Source organism: Canis aureus, chromosome 8 (assembly GCF_053574225.1).
Source record: "Canis aureus isolate CA01 chromosome 8, VMU_Caureus_v.1.0, whole genome shotgun sequence".
NCBI classification, from domain to species: Eukaryota; Metazoa; Chordata; class Mammalia; order Carnivora; family Canidae; genus Canis; species Canis aureus.
The window spans coordinates 10,041,998-10,057,589 of NC_135618.1; positions in this window are offsets into that span (position 1 = coordinate 10,041,998).

The window sequence follows — 15,592 nt, forward strand, 5'->3', positions numbered from 1 at the left end:
TAGCCTAAATTAGGAAGCTATTTGCATTCTCTGGATCTAAATATGCCTTAATCACACACACGCAAAGTCAGACAACTCAATTCATAATATTGACCTAAACCTGGCAAGAAGACAGATTTCTCATTTTTGTGCTGGGTGAGGAACTATGCCTTGCCTACAAAGATCTGGTGGAGACAGGGCAAGTAGCTGGCAGAAAGTGTGTTATACTGGGTGTCTCTAAGTTACCTGAGGTGCGGGCAGTCTGGATCACTCTCCCAGGCTCCTGTGCACGTTTTACAGATGCTGCTTCATATGCTTCCTGGAGTCCTCAGGAGCATTTGAAATTCAGAAGCTTGGCAAAGACATGCTCATCTGATGCTTTCTTATTTAATCTTGCCGAAAGGGGTGATTCTTTGAAAGTGTGAAAATACCTTACCAAGCTACATCAACAGATGTATAGTAACGGAAACTCATTTTAAATACCTAAGGGGATTCATTCTCTTGACATACATTTAACTCCCATTATGATTAATGGAAGCATTACTTGATTTACAACATGCTCTTGCCTTTAGATGGCTAATGTCTGCAGAGGGAAGAACCTTCAGCAAAATTATGAACTTTATTCATGGTTCTACTATTATCTATTATGGGAAATAATTTCTTAGTTTAAGTTTAAGACCCTATGACTGGATTATAAGTATCACTATATCCGCCCATATTGATACAATCTCGAGTTTTGCAACAAATTACAAAAAAAAAAAAAAAAAAAAAAAGGTCTCCTAAACTAATTAGGAATTTTCAACACAAGATTATTCACTGTCAAGTACTAATGACTGCAATAAAGGCAGAAAATTCTAGCTAAAACAAACAAATGATTAGACTCAGCAACACAATTAATGGCTTTACTAATTTGCCTTCCTTTCCTTCTCTGTTAACTTTTGTATGAACTCTAGCAGACGTATTGCTATCTAATACCTCGTATGAATAACAGGAACTGTCATCTAGCATTTACTGAAAGATATTATATGTAAACTATTCAGGCACAAGGAACTGACCTGGTAAATATCACTTTTCACAATGAAGATGTCATGAAACCATATATTGATGTCTTACTAAATACATAATTTTAAATAATAAACCATAATTCCATACTTTATAATTTTTATTTCCTCTACAAGTTAGACAGTCCTGGTCTATTTATAATAACAAGTTTAATTAAAGCCTCAAAGTGAGCTCTAGTCTTTATTTAATTTTCAAGCATTTAATTAAATTATTATTTACCTCTATGAACACCAGACAAAATACTCCATAAATAGTCTATCTTATATTTTTTTTCATGCAAGCTTTTACTCCAAGTATTATTGGCCTAAACTTATGAGAGAGCCTCTATTTGAGAGTTAGATCGGGCATGAGCATTAGGGATTTCCCCGTGTACGTTCTGAATTTCACATGCCCATTTAGTCTTGTGACTAGATGTGAACAATGATGGCTCTAACACGTTGTGTTTCTAATAGTCAATTTTATGCTCAGTCCTTGATGTGGCTATATAGTAAACCTAGAGTGAAGGCAGAATTGTGTTTTTCTTTAATTAAATAATACAAGTGATTTCAATACTGTCGGCTTTATCACTTATTCATGCAATAAAATCCTTTAGTATCTTAGGCACTAGCCTCGTTGCTATGGTGCTAAAAGGACCAAGAATCCTGCCATTTTGGAGCTTACACGTTAGAAACACAAATTTAAAACATCAAATTGTTCTGATAGATGTGGCATAATTGCCAAGAGTGGTTGTGCAAATTTTACATTCATGGTCTATAAATAGTGTATAAATAGTACTGTCTGGTGTTGTGCTATACACAGTATACATGCTGGTATTCAGTGACACTGACTTAGTTTTAATTTTACATTATGTAAATAGCAGACAAAAAACTCCTGAGTTCTTATCACCTTCTGCTGCTAAACAGATATACCATAGTGACTCCAAAAATGCAAATTGATTTCTATAGGTAAATAAATAAATAATTTCTGGTAACTTACCCTCAGGTACCTTATGGATGTCTCAGACGCTCAAAAGGCTTATTTACCTAGTCTCCTTTCTCAATAACTTTAGGGTCAAAATGAAACATAAGAAGGCATAAAGAATGAAAATACAAACCCTAGATTCTGTGCTAAATACTAAAAAATGGGTACTACTGTCATTTTTTTAAATGGGATCAGTTGATAATCAATAAGCTTTTTTGACAAGTATTGATTCACATGCTTATTCATAATCTGACTGGTAGTCTATAGGAGGTTTTTTAGGAATAAATGCCTGACTAAACTCGCACTTTAAAAACTGTGACTGGGCACTAATCAAGGATTCAAGAATTGAGTCAAATTACCGTGTAATTCAGTAGAGTGTATTCACTTGGAAAATATTTTTTTCAAAGTTTTTTTCCTTGTCTTTTGGAGAAACATATAAACTTCTGTTTGAACATTCTTTTTCTTTTCTTTTTTAAAATAAATCATTTGTTATCTTTCTTGGAATTATCTTAATCATGCATCATTTGGAAGCAGGAAAAGCTATGCAAGTTTTCTCAAATTAAATACAGTATTTTTTTAAAACAGAAATTTTATAGAGATTAAAACTGAGCTTATTCAGAAGTGGGAAGTTATCCTGCCCATATTCTATAAGATCTTACTGGTGCAGCATCTAAGTGTCTGGTTCTCTGTGCCCTAAATGCAAATTTCTTAGAAACAGAATATGATCAATTCTTTTTAGACAATGCTTATGTTCCAACCTTAACTAGCTGTGGTCATGAGAACAGGAATATATGTTACAACTACAGCTATTTAAAACCACCTTTTCTGCCAGCACTATGAGTTTGGAGCAAGCCCAAAGAAATGGGTATGAGATTGGCAAGAACACTTGGGTTGGAAATTTTCATTTGCACTAGGAGGCCAACTGCACCGACAGACCCGGGTCCCCTGCTTTCTGCTGGGTTCAGATAATAGAGTGATACAACAGGCAACTGAGGGGAGGAGAAAAGTGAGATTTTTTTTTTTTTATTTCGTTGTTTTTTTCTTGTGAAGCCAACTTGGTTTGAGAGTTTGGAGGCAGAAACTGGACTGCAAGAAGCTGAAGAATAATATAAATAAAGTTTGGGCAAGGAAGGATGGGAGGAGGTTAGCCTGAGTGTGTCGTAAGAGTTGAGGTCAACTCTTTCCCCTTCTTCATGAGAAAATGAGCAGTATGGATATATTTATATTTGTAAGAGAATGATCTGGTAAAGAAGAGACAGGATAAAATTGATAAAGCAAAATCAATGAAAAGAGAATTGGGGGATCCCTGGATGGCACAGCAGTTTGAGCAGCTGCCCTTGGCTCAGTTTGTTATCCCTAGGTCTTGGGATCAAGTCCTGTACTGGGCTCCCTGCAGGGAGTGTGCTTCTCCCTCTGCCTATGTCTCTGCCTCTCTGTGTCTCTCACGAATAAATAAATAAAATCTATTAAAACGTTAGGGTGTCAGTAATTTAACTCTGAATTGAATTGAAATGTTTATTGCATTGAGTGGGGTTTTCAGTTTTTAGCTGAAAATAATTCCAATAAATTTGAAAATGTTCATGAATTTGCAAACCTACTTTTTATGAATGAGTCTGATATGGCTACTCAAGTAGACCATAGATTAAAATGACAGAAATGTGTGAACAAGCGTAATTTGAGCTACAATTCTAAATTGTACACTGATAAGTCATGGGTAATTTTGAGCACATGTGAAGACCTAAAGGAATAGACCAAATGTATTCTATTTTGTGGAAATCTGAAGATTCACATGAAAAATATATCATTTTAAGAGACTAAGCTAGACAAAATGAATGTGACCTAATAAAAAAGTATTGAGTGTTGGCTCTTAGAATATGATGGTAACTCATATGGTCAAACATGGTAACTTGAACATATCTTTGTCTACAGTCTTCTGAGTCCATGCCTACATTTTATTTTATTTTTTAAAGATTTTATTTATTTATTTATGAGACACACACAGAAAGAGAGAGAGAGAGAGAGAGAGAGAGAGAAAGAGAGAGAGAGAGAGAGGGAGAGACACAGGCAGAGGGAGAAGCAGTCTCCATGCAGGGAGCCTGATGTGGGATTCAATCCCGGGACCCCAGGATCACACCCTGGGCCAAAGGCAGGCACTAAACCACTGAGCAACCCAGGGATCCTCAAGCCTACATTTTAGAGAGTAAAGGACTGGTAGAAGTATAATTTCAATGGACCCTGTGACACCTTGACACCCAAGCACCACTGTGATTTGTTCCTCTAATATTATGTGACTATAATCAGATATATGTTCATTGTGATTTCCTGAAAAAAAAAAAGTGCAAAATTTCACAGTTTTGAGTCATCAGGAGAAATTTTTTGAGTATTATAGGGCCTGGCATTGAGGTGGAGGGATGACAAAGGTGGTGGAGGCTTGTAAAGCTACTCATCTGAATTCCTGACAGAGAAGCCCTGGAACACCAGCTGTATAGGTGAAGCAGGAAGATGCTCCCAGAGACCTCTAATACCCTGTAGAACAGAGGCCGAATCTATGACAGCACAGAGAGAGAGGAGAACCAGATAGAGTAGCACAAACACTGGCCTCATTGAGCACATATAGGACATCACCTCAGAAGTCTCAGAAACAATTCACAGGGGACTCCGTAGTGGACCAAAGGATCAAAAGGTAAAAGTAATGAGTCAGAAAACAACAACAACAAAAATGAGATACTGCAGGTAATAGAACTTTTAGGTCTCCAGCACATTATTTAGTCATATTAAAGTACTTCATGTGCAGAATGTGATAATGTATTTCAGTAAGTGGTTTATTTAATGCAGAGGAGTGAATCAAGCACTGGGGAGTTCTAATTATGACCTACCACAAATTCTCGAAGGTATCAAGTATAAGTAGATAAGCTTGTGATTTTCATTATACACACGTGGACATTGTCATTGCGGCCACACATCTTAGTATTAACAAAGCCATCACCAGCAATGCTAAACTGTGCTTTTTCGTTGTCACTCCTTGAAATACACATTTCATGTACATATATACGTAAATACATGTAGATGTCATCAATTTCCATCTAAATCCTTTCGTACCCAATGGCACAGATAGTACATCATTAGTATTGAAAAGGCTTTAAATCAATATTGAGAAACTAGAGTTTTAAAGGGGATAATAAAAGCCCTGTTCATTCTGAATTTCCTCCTGTGGGGCTGTTGGGGGAAAAAAATCTTAATTTTCATAAATCAATGTAGCTGATTAAAACCCTACTATATCTATTGCTATCTCTACCTCTATGCTTTTTGCTGTATTCTTTCAAAAATAATACATACTATTTAATAATAAATACTATTTCCTGCCTATTCAGGAACTGAGGCATTTTTGTCCTAATATAGTCCTACTCAGCGCACAGACAGAATGAAATAGGGTGAAAGCTGATGTAGACCTCCCGGGATTGTCTGAAGCTAATAATAATGGCTTTAATGAGCCATTCGGGTGTTGCTTACACTGCAGTCAAAGACTCTACAGAGTGGTGAAAGAAAATGCTGAGAGTGTGGGGTCCCAGAGGGATAAGCTAAGATTAGGTGGTTAGTGGAGAGCGAAGGAAAATTCTTTCTACTGAGACACCTGATTAAGTTGCTGAGGCTGCTCCTGCTGCAGCTAAGTATGTCCATGTGACGGAGTGACCATCACAAGGACGAAAGGTTCCTATGGGATCAAAAGCCCAAAATATCCAAGCTCTTTGACCTCCTCCATCTCCTTAAAATTGCCAAGCTGTGGCATTTCCTAACTCCTCAATGAATAGTGCAGCTCCCGATTCTTCAAGGAATAAGACTTTCAAGATCCACAGGAAAATTCCAATATTCTCCTCGCTCAGCTCACATGGGACAAGTCTGGCTAAAAACAAGGAGCTAAAAATAATGAAAATGAGGACGAGAAAAGATCATTGTTCGACTTCGGAATTTTTAGAATTTGAATAACATCAAACTTTTAAGTAAGTTATGTGCTTTGAGTTACTTGTACGTGTGTGTGTGTGTGTGTGTGTGTGTATTTTCCTCTCTCTCTCTCTTTTAAACTAATGGTGGGATTAAATAAGTCTTGGTCCTTGTCTTTCTTACACATTTTCTTTTTCTTTTTTTTTTTTTTTAATTAGGATTTTTTTTTTTGAAAAAAGAAAAAAATCCACTTTGCTTTAATAAAATATATTTATTGGTATGGACAGTTGAATCAATCCTGAAACACTGCAAACTTCAGTATGGTATGGGTCAGTCATGTCTTTCTCCTTGTCGTTGAGATTCTGGATCTGTTTTTCTATGATTTACCACTGTGCCTTGCTTAATGTATCAAGATTATTCATAAGCAAGCTTTATTGTCATCTGAAAATAATTGCAGCGTTTCACTTTTCAAATCAACACACTTGGAAGGAAGAAAGCTTCTTTTTGTCCAGGCAAATCATATGGAAGTTCTGAGATGCACTTCGTCTGGAGCTTAGTAGGCATTTTACCCACACCTTGAACAAATTACTTCATTTTGTCTACTTCCTGAGCCTCACTTTTGGTCTCGAGTGAACTCTGACTCCTCATCCTGGTTTCTCACAGTGGAGGATGGATGCTGAGCAGCAAACCAAAAATACCCAATGTGTTTTATTTACTCTTCTTATAAGTCGTACATCACTTTTAAAAATTATCCTGTGAACTTCACCTTCAACATGAAATATTTAAATTAACTAGTCCAATCAGAGATCAATTCCATTGCTCTAGCCTCTTTTTCTCAATGCACTAAGCAACATCACAACCCTTACAGCAATATATTTCATAGACATTTTGTTCTTGAAAAAATTATCTAAACTATTTAGCCTTTGCAAAGTGACTTCACTATCCAGCTCTCAAATCTGAAATAATATATGCCGACCAAAGTCATTGTCTTCCATCATTGGAGATTCCTTTGCCTTCTAAGCTTCTCACATCAATTTCCTATAGTGTTTCTTAAGACATTCTTCAAAATAAAACTTTATACAATTAAAAATAAAATTCAGCAAATAGGAAACAGGAACTCATTTTGTTTAAACTGTGGTTTTGTATTTTTGTTTTGTTTTTTTGCTTCCTGATTTTTAGTCTTACTGGATATTTTCTCTCACACTGTGCAATTAAGTTATTGTCTTATTTCTCTCCATTTTTTGTATCTGAGAAAATATTATAGCAGGATTTCATTCTGCTTATTTCAGCAAAATTGTCTACTCTTATGCCCTATACTTTCTACTAGCATTAATTCTGCTGTTGTGAAGATACTGACCAAATTTTATTGCTGACCCAAAACCTGGTAGGTTAAAATTTAAGTAGTGATGATGTGGTGTTAATGGAGCTTGTGAATATTTATTATTGAAAGATCCAAGGTGGCTTGGCCACATGGAACATATTGTTCCTCTGCTACTCTGCACCATATGGAGGGTTCACATTTGCATTTTAACCTAATCAAATATCAAATATTAATACAATCAGGAGGGGTCTAAATATTTTGAGAGCACGATGACTTTTTAAATTATAAATATGAATAATGGACTTGGCTAAGTTACAAAACTTAAATATAATCATAGCTTTGGGCTTTTTCTGGTTTCTATAAAAATCCTTCCCTTGTGCCTGTCCTGAATATAATTAATATATGTTTCTAATCACAAATGTGAATAAAATAATGAAGAAAACAATCCCAGACTACTAGGTTTTATTAACATCATTATCCCCTTATATTGAAAAGTAGAATAACTGAATTTGATTGAGAATGTTCTTCTAATTCATATTTTTGCACAAAATATCCAGTAGTTTATAAATAAATAAGACCATGGGCGGCTATTCTTGATTAGTATTGGATGTATTAAAACTGTTGGTATAAATGAAATCTTATTGTTTATCATTTAAAATGTTGACATCAGCTTATGTGAGCAAAGTATCATATAGGAATACTTCTGACTTTGTAAATGCTATATACTGCATGCAAAGTACCTTACATTCAATCATACTATTTCAGTTTTTGACAGAAAATATATTAAAGCAATTGAACAGTGTATTCTTTTAAGGAGCTCTAAAGTTCTATTGTTGTAAGCTATTCCTTGAAGACAGTTATTGATCACCACTTGACAAGGTTTAAAGTTCATGTTTTACTCACTGAGGAGATGTTGAAGAAGTGATGATATACAATACAAAGATCAGGGGCATGATGCATATAGCAAATAAATAAAGTAAAAATGTCAGCATATTCTAATGTAGAATATAAGAAATATGTTGGGCTTTAAAAATTTCATAGTTTTCCTTTAAGTGACCAGGGTGAACTTATCAAGGAAGAATAGTTCAGAGTATCTAGCTGGTACTGTTTGAATGGGATATGACGCATTGATTAGATGTGGGGAAATATTTTGATTATGTTTGACATAACAAAATAAGCTTATTCGGCAAACCAAAAATTCACTCTATTACGTACACAGTTCTTTCACTCTGAATTGAAAACTTTTTCAGGTAACAATTAACTTTCTGCATGCTAAATGGGGTTAGAGTTATATAATCAAATATAAGGCATTTAATCCCCATGTTGGCCAATCCAGTAAGAAAGCTTTTGGTTTCTGGGATTAACAACCACGAATGTTAAATAATGCTAATGGAACAAGAAGAGACACACATGGAAGCAGATTTACATGAGCTTAGTAAATGTGAGCATGGATTCTGGACCAGATAAACTAGTGACGGAATTCACTTGCCAACATGGGGCACCTGGATGGTTTAGTCGGCTAAGCATCTATATTGCCTTTGGCTCAGGTCATGATCCCAGAGTCCTGGGATTGAGCCCCCTGTTGCTCTCCCTGCTCAAAGGAAGTCTGCTTCTCCCTCTCCCTCTGTCCACCATCCCCTGCCCCCTGCTCAAGCTCAAGCTCAAGCTCAAACTCACGCTCTCTCAAATAAATAAATAAATAAAATCTTTTAAAACAATAAAAAATAAAAATTAAAAAAAGTAAATTAACTTCCAAACTGAATGAGCATGAGCACTTTACTTAACCTCATAGGACTTCAGTTTCCACATCCATAAAATGAACTTTATAAAAATACTAGCTTGATAGGGCTGTGCTCAATATACAGATATCAGAATACACTCAATAAACATTCACTAGTATTTTTTGCCAAAGGAGTCAGAGAGAAATTACAGTTTTTGGTAGTTGTGTTCATGGAATAACAATTACACTAGAATTCAATTGTCTACCCTTTTTTTCACATATATTCGGACTTTGAAGAAAGTGCAGCTCCTATTTTGCTGTTACCTGACAAATCTCATTGATTTTAGTGGTAAGATGCTTTCGTCAATTCTAAAAATAGGTTGTTAAATTTAAATAATATAATTGAATAATAACCTAATTTTTTGATATTGGAGGAGGCAACTGACTTAAGCTGGTTATCAGTTCATGTCTCAAATTTTATTAAAGCTATATGATGTGCACATGAAATCAAGTTACAGAAGAACTAGTTTTTTTTGTTTGTTTGTTTGTTTTGTTTTGTTTTGTTTTTTTGTACAATCTTCTCCCCATGGGCTATTTTCAACTTCCATGCTATTATGAAATTTTATCAGTAATGACAGAATAACTGCTTGATTGGTATATTGAATGTAATTACTTCCCAAAATGCTCCACTAAGTCCCAGAGATGGGAAGACAATAGCCATCTTGTTTTGTCAAAATTACCATACATATGGATTGCAATAATATGTAGGAAACCTGTTGAGGATTTGGAAAATAGGCTCAAAATACATTTGATAGTAAAAAAAATTCAGTTTAAGTCAAGAAATTTAACAGTCATTTTAATTAGTTCTTATTTTTCTTAAGGATTTCTTACAACAGCTTCCAAATTTAAAATTCTCCAAAACAAAATTGGTTTCAGAACATCGACCCTTATCCTTTTGTGCTGGCAGTAAAGTCAGGTTCAATATAGTTCATTTGAAAGAATTCAAAGAATCTCGAGAAAGAATGTATTATTTCATACAGAATAAAGAACATCAATGTTCTTTTAATTCATCAATCTATACTAAAAGGATGTACGATAAAAATTGGCTTTATAAATGCCAAAAAAGGTACAGATTCTTATTGAACAATTCCCATTGGAAAGCATATTATCATGTGTTTTCACATGATAAAATCAGAGATTAGATATATTTTATATTTGATATGTCAAAAGTAAGAAAAATCTTTCCAGATTATGTCATGCTTTACTTATTTTTGTAAGCATTCTAGGGAAGGCATCAATTTTTTTTAAAGAATTTTATTTATTTATTCATAGAGACAGAGAGAGAGAGGCAGAGATACAGGCAGAGGGAGAAGCAGGCTCCATGCAGGGAGCCTGACGTGGGACTCGATCCAGGGTCTCCAGGATCACGCCCTGGGCTGCAGGCAAAGCTAAACCGCTGTGCCACCGGGGCTGCCCTGGGAAGGCAACAATTTTAAGTAGGAAATTGCTTGTAGATAAAAGTTGATTCATTAATTCATTCAGTATTATATTTTTTAAAGAATTATAGTCACATAAGAAATTTATTTTTATTGTAACGCCATGAATTTTATTCCTTCAAATTTATTTGATTCAGAAAATGCTTTTAATTTACTTGAGTCTGACGCTATCAGAAATTCCTTCTTTGGAAGGAAATGAAAGAAGACTGAATCAAAATAAAAAGTTTCTTCACAATGAAGGAAAGAAACAATCAACAAAACCATGAGGCAACCTGAAGAATTGAAGTAATATATTTCTAATATTTGTAAATGAGATAACTGATAAAGGGTTACTATGGAAAAATATATAAGGAATTTATATAACCCAACACCCAAAAACAAATAATCCAATTTAAAACTACAGTGAGATATCACCTCACACCTGTCAGAATGGCTAAAATCAAAAGCACAAGAAACAATGAGTGTTGGCCAGGAAGTAGAAAAAAGAAAACTTGCATCTTTTGTGGGAATGTAAACTGGTGTAGCCACTCTAGAAAACAGTATGCTCTATAATCCAAGACTCACTACAGGGTATTTATCCAAAAAAATACAAGAACCCTAAGTAAAAGGGATACATGCACCACTATGTTTATTGCAGCATTGTTTACAATAGCCAAACTACAGAAGCAGCCATCTGTCCACTGAAAGATGAATGGATAAGGGAGGTGGGGTGTATATGTACAACGGAACATTATTCAGGCATAAAAACGAATGAAATCTTGTCATTTGCGACAGCATGGATGGAGCTAGAGAATATGATCCTAAAGGAAATAAATCCGTCAGAGAAAGACAAATACCATACAATCTCACTCATATGTGGAACTTAAGAAAAAAAAAATGAGAAAGAAAGAGAGAGAGAGAGAGAGAGAGAGAGAGACCAAGAAACAGACTGTTAACTATAGAGAACAAACTGATGATTACCAGAAGGGAAGTGGGTGGGGTGTGAGTGAAATAGTGATGGGGATTAAAGAGTACATTTATCGTGAAAAAAAAAATAAAAAGGACATGAAGAAAACAACCGTGCTCTGCTCTTTTGCTCTTTTAGCAGATTAATGGTGTTTATAATGAGGATATAAATGAATCATTAGGTGTTGGCAAAATATTATAGTCTGATAAAAATAGATTGGCTCTAAAGGTAAAAGTGAATGAGGCTACTTATTTACTCATGAAAACTTCAACTCACGTAACTGATAGGTATACTTCTCTTACTTGGCAAATATGGGTAATTTCTCTGACTTGCCTATTTCACAATGTTGTTATAAATTGAAGTAAACCAAATATGTGTTTGAATGAGTTGTTTGAAATCATAGATAAGTGAAGATATTAAAATGTATTTGGCCGTGACCAACCACAGTCACTGCACAGTGGCACAAAATTCACATCATCCAATTTTATTTCTGATTCTTGTGACGAGGATCATTGGCATCATGAATCTCACTTGTTGAATGTAGGGTTGACCCCGTATGGCTACCACTTCCAAAAAAAGATTATTTGCCCTCTCTACCACTTATGGAACATCCAGCCTGCATCTATTTCAGTTCACATTAAAATGTGTCCTCAATTGCTTTCAGATGCAAGGCAGCTGAATGTTATCTAGAAGAAAACCTAGGGGCAGTTCAGTACTGCTGTGTTCTTGGCAAGTTGCAAGCATATCTAATTTCAAATTTTAGGCATGTAGAAGAAAAAAGGGTGTCAGAAGGAGATTCACAGTACAGTACCCAATTTATCAAAGAGAACAAAGTCTGATCATAGCATTTCGATACTTCATTTACTAAACAGGCTTTTCTTATTGATATATTTGGGAAGTCACTTCAGCTATGATCTCTGAATTTGAAAGCGTAAGTATAAGTTCAAAATGTGCCACGTGCTGTACAATAAAGTTAGAATTACAATGGGCTTAGCCCAGAACATCTGCTCTCCCTGCCAATATCCCTGTAGGCATACCCTTTGGTCTTTTATTTTTAGATGGCAACAGACCACAGATGATAATGACATTTCTAAAATAAACAAAACCACTCTCTTTGGAAATTTGACTCCTCCCATTCCTTTAAATAATTCATTTAAATCAATTAAACGGGATGCATTTTACAAGAGCATACTATGAGTTTAGGAGTTCTTTTCTTAAATATATCCAAGGAATTCTTACGTTTACATTAAAAGAATGATGCTTTGGTCGTATCTTAACCAATTTAAAATTTTGAACATTTAAACTTGGCTAAGTTCAAACATTTGGCAAGAAATAATATTTCGTATCTTATAATTTGCATGATTGTGAAAAATGCCTAACAAAACTCAAACTCAGTAGGCTGTGGCCTCTTTGGTCATATTAGTTAAATCTTGTTTGTGGTTATAATTTCAATATTTTAAAAGCATGTTGGTGAAAAGAAAAAGTTAAGCTCTCAGGATTCATTAATTACTAAATGAGCAGTATTCCTATGGCCTTCATTTAGACAAAGCAAGCCAATTTATACTTATTCATATGGATATTTTGGCTATGTGTAGGTTGAGTCTGCTCCTTTAGGATGCTTTGATCGGTTTACTATAACATGCCTAGGAATTAAAATAATATGTCATATGTTGAATAATATTGAGCCTAGCCCAGCAGAGACTTAATTGTACCTTGAGGGAAAGGAAAGAGCTTCTCTAGCACCTTAGGCAAATTAGAACCATAGGCAAATTTAATTTATTCATCAAATGTCCATGCAAACTACAGTAGAAAACAGATTCATTTACTTGGATAATTGAGGCCTCAAGCTCAAGTGTTTCATTAACTATTCAGATAATTTAGGCAAGCATTTTTTTTCCTATTCTATCCTTGAATTATCTTGATAATTGTTTCTTTTTTCCCTTGATTTCCCGTGGAGAGAGTAGAAAAATCCCTTACCTATGCATTTCTTTTCCTATTACCATTTTGCTCAAAACGTTTTTTTTTTTTCCTTATAAATGAGAGATGTAATAGATGATATTTGGAAACACAATGTTGTAAGAGATTTGTATATCTCATGTGCATGTGTTTTACATATACAGTATTACATATATGCATACATGTGTATTAGTGAAAGCTTACACACATACATATATGTTTTTACCATTGGAGATTATTTTATCTCTATTGGATTTGACCATCCCACCAATGTCCTTATTCAGGATATTATTAGATAGTCCTATGATCAGCACTGCATGCATTACATTGTGCACTTTACATACTCATTTGGTTGGTGGGGGGACTAGGGATGTTATTTACACATTGTTGAGAAGGAGGACACCATTGAAGCAACAGGGAACTAAATACTAGGAGATTACCAAGTCCTCTAAAGAGCTTCCCTATGGTGGCTATTGGTGGACTTCAGTGTGTTAATGAACTTGAAATGGTTGTGAGTGTGTTAGGCACTCCATTTCTCATTTTTCCAGTCATTTGAAGGTATTTCCATATTTTTTTTTAGAAAGGGTCACTCTTTCTCTTGGGCCTCCATGAGCCTGTACATGGCATCTCATCTCCCTGGGAGCCTCTGTCTCCTTTCCTCTTTCCCCTTATATTGCTCAACTATACCTATTTGCTCTTTAAAGCTTTGAGATCTTTTTAAGTTTATGCCATCATACAAGAGCTCTCCTTACAAATTCTGGTTGCTGTCATCTACACTAAAGTTTTACCTCCACAGTGTCATTTCTCTCCTTCTGTCACCATTTTTTTTGAGTTTTGTATCCTTGTAAAGTTTCAGTGGACATCTGGGATGCCTGGGTGGCTCAGCAGTTGAGCATCTGCCTTCAGCCCAGGGAATGATTGTGGAGTCTCCGGATCAAGTCCCACATCAGACTCCCTGTGTGGAGCCTGCTTCTCCCTCTGCCTGTATCTCTGTCTCTCTCTCTGTCTCTCTCTCTTGCTGTCTGTGTGTGTCTTTCATGAATAAATAAATAAAATCTTTTAAAAAAAGATTCAATGGACATCATAGATCTTTATTGGTCTGTCCCCCTCACTTGCACTGATATTCCTTATCTTCTTTCTCTATCATTCATTCCAAAGATGGTGATCTGGACCAGCACAGTGTGATAGAACCTTATACATTAATGGGAATTGTATCTCTACAGTGTCCATCATCATTAGCTACAGGTGGTTATTGTGCACTTGAACCATGATTAGTTGAACTGAGGGATTGGATTTGCAACTTTCCGTACTTTTAATTAATTAGCACTCATATTAAAATAGCCACAGTGGCTAATGGCTATTGTACTGGCAAGTGCTGACGGGAAACTTGCATATTCACCATTAAATGCACAAGATGCAAAATCACAAAGTAAAGCATTCTACTCTTGGCCCATCATATCCAGTTCCCATGACAATGCTTTTACTTAAACATTTCTTCACACTCATCAAATACTCTAGCTCTTTACCCTCATCTGTTTCATAGAGTTAATCCCTCTTTCCCCAGCTTGCATTTCATCACATATTATTTTTATCACTCTCTTGTCCCATTTTCTTTCTGTCATACTCCTCTGGCAAAGCTACAATCTCTAACACAATTTATTAAAAAATTCACATTAGAAGAGAACTGATTAAATAGTTTGGAAAAGAGAAAACACAGATAGGTTAACCTGTCTCACTTTAAGATCGTGTACTCCTCTGCACTATCAAACAAACCAAAAAAAAACCTTACTATGCCTTTCTATTTATTCATGCCCCTAGTCTTTAAAATGACCAGTTTATACTATATCTCCTCAAATATCAGCATTCTCTCTTCCATCCTCAATGACACAATGATATTGCCTAATATTTCAAGAGTCATCAGAAAAGATTACTTTTATCTTACTACAAAGTTTATTTCCTACCTACCTCTTGTTGAATATCCTTCTTCTTCCTTAAACACACCTAATGAGTTCCAAATTTAGAAATTTCGCACTCATTTTTCTTCCTTTTGTATAAATTGTCCTGTGTTTGACTCTTCCCTGTCATCCTTGGTTTAAGTTCAAAGAGCATGTCCTCGGTGAGGCCTGCCTTGACTAGATAACATATCATGTTATTACTGACCTTTTCCTCTTTCTTGCCATACCCAAGCTTCATCAAGTCTTGACAATTCTACC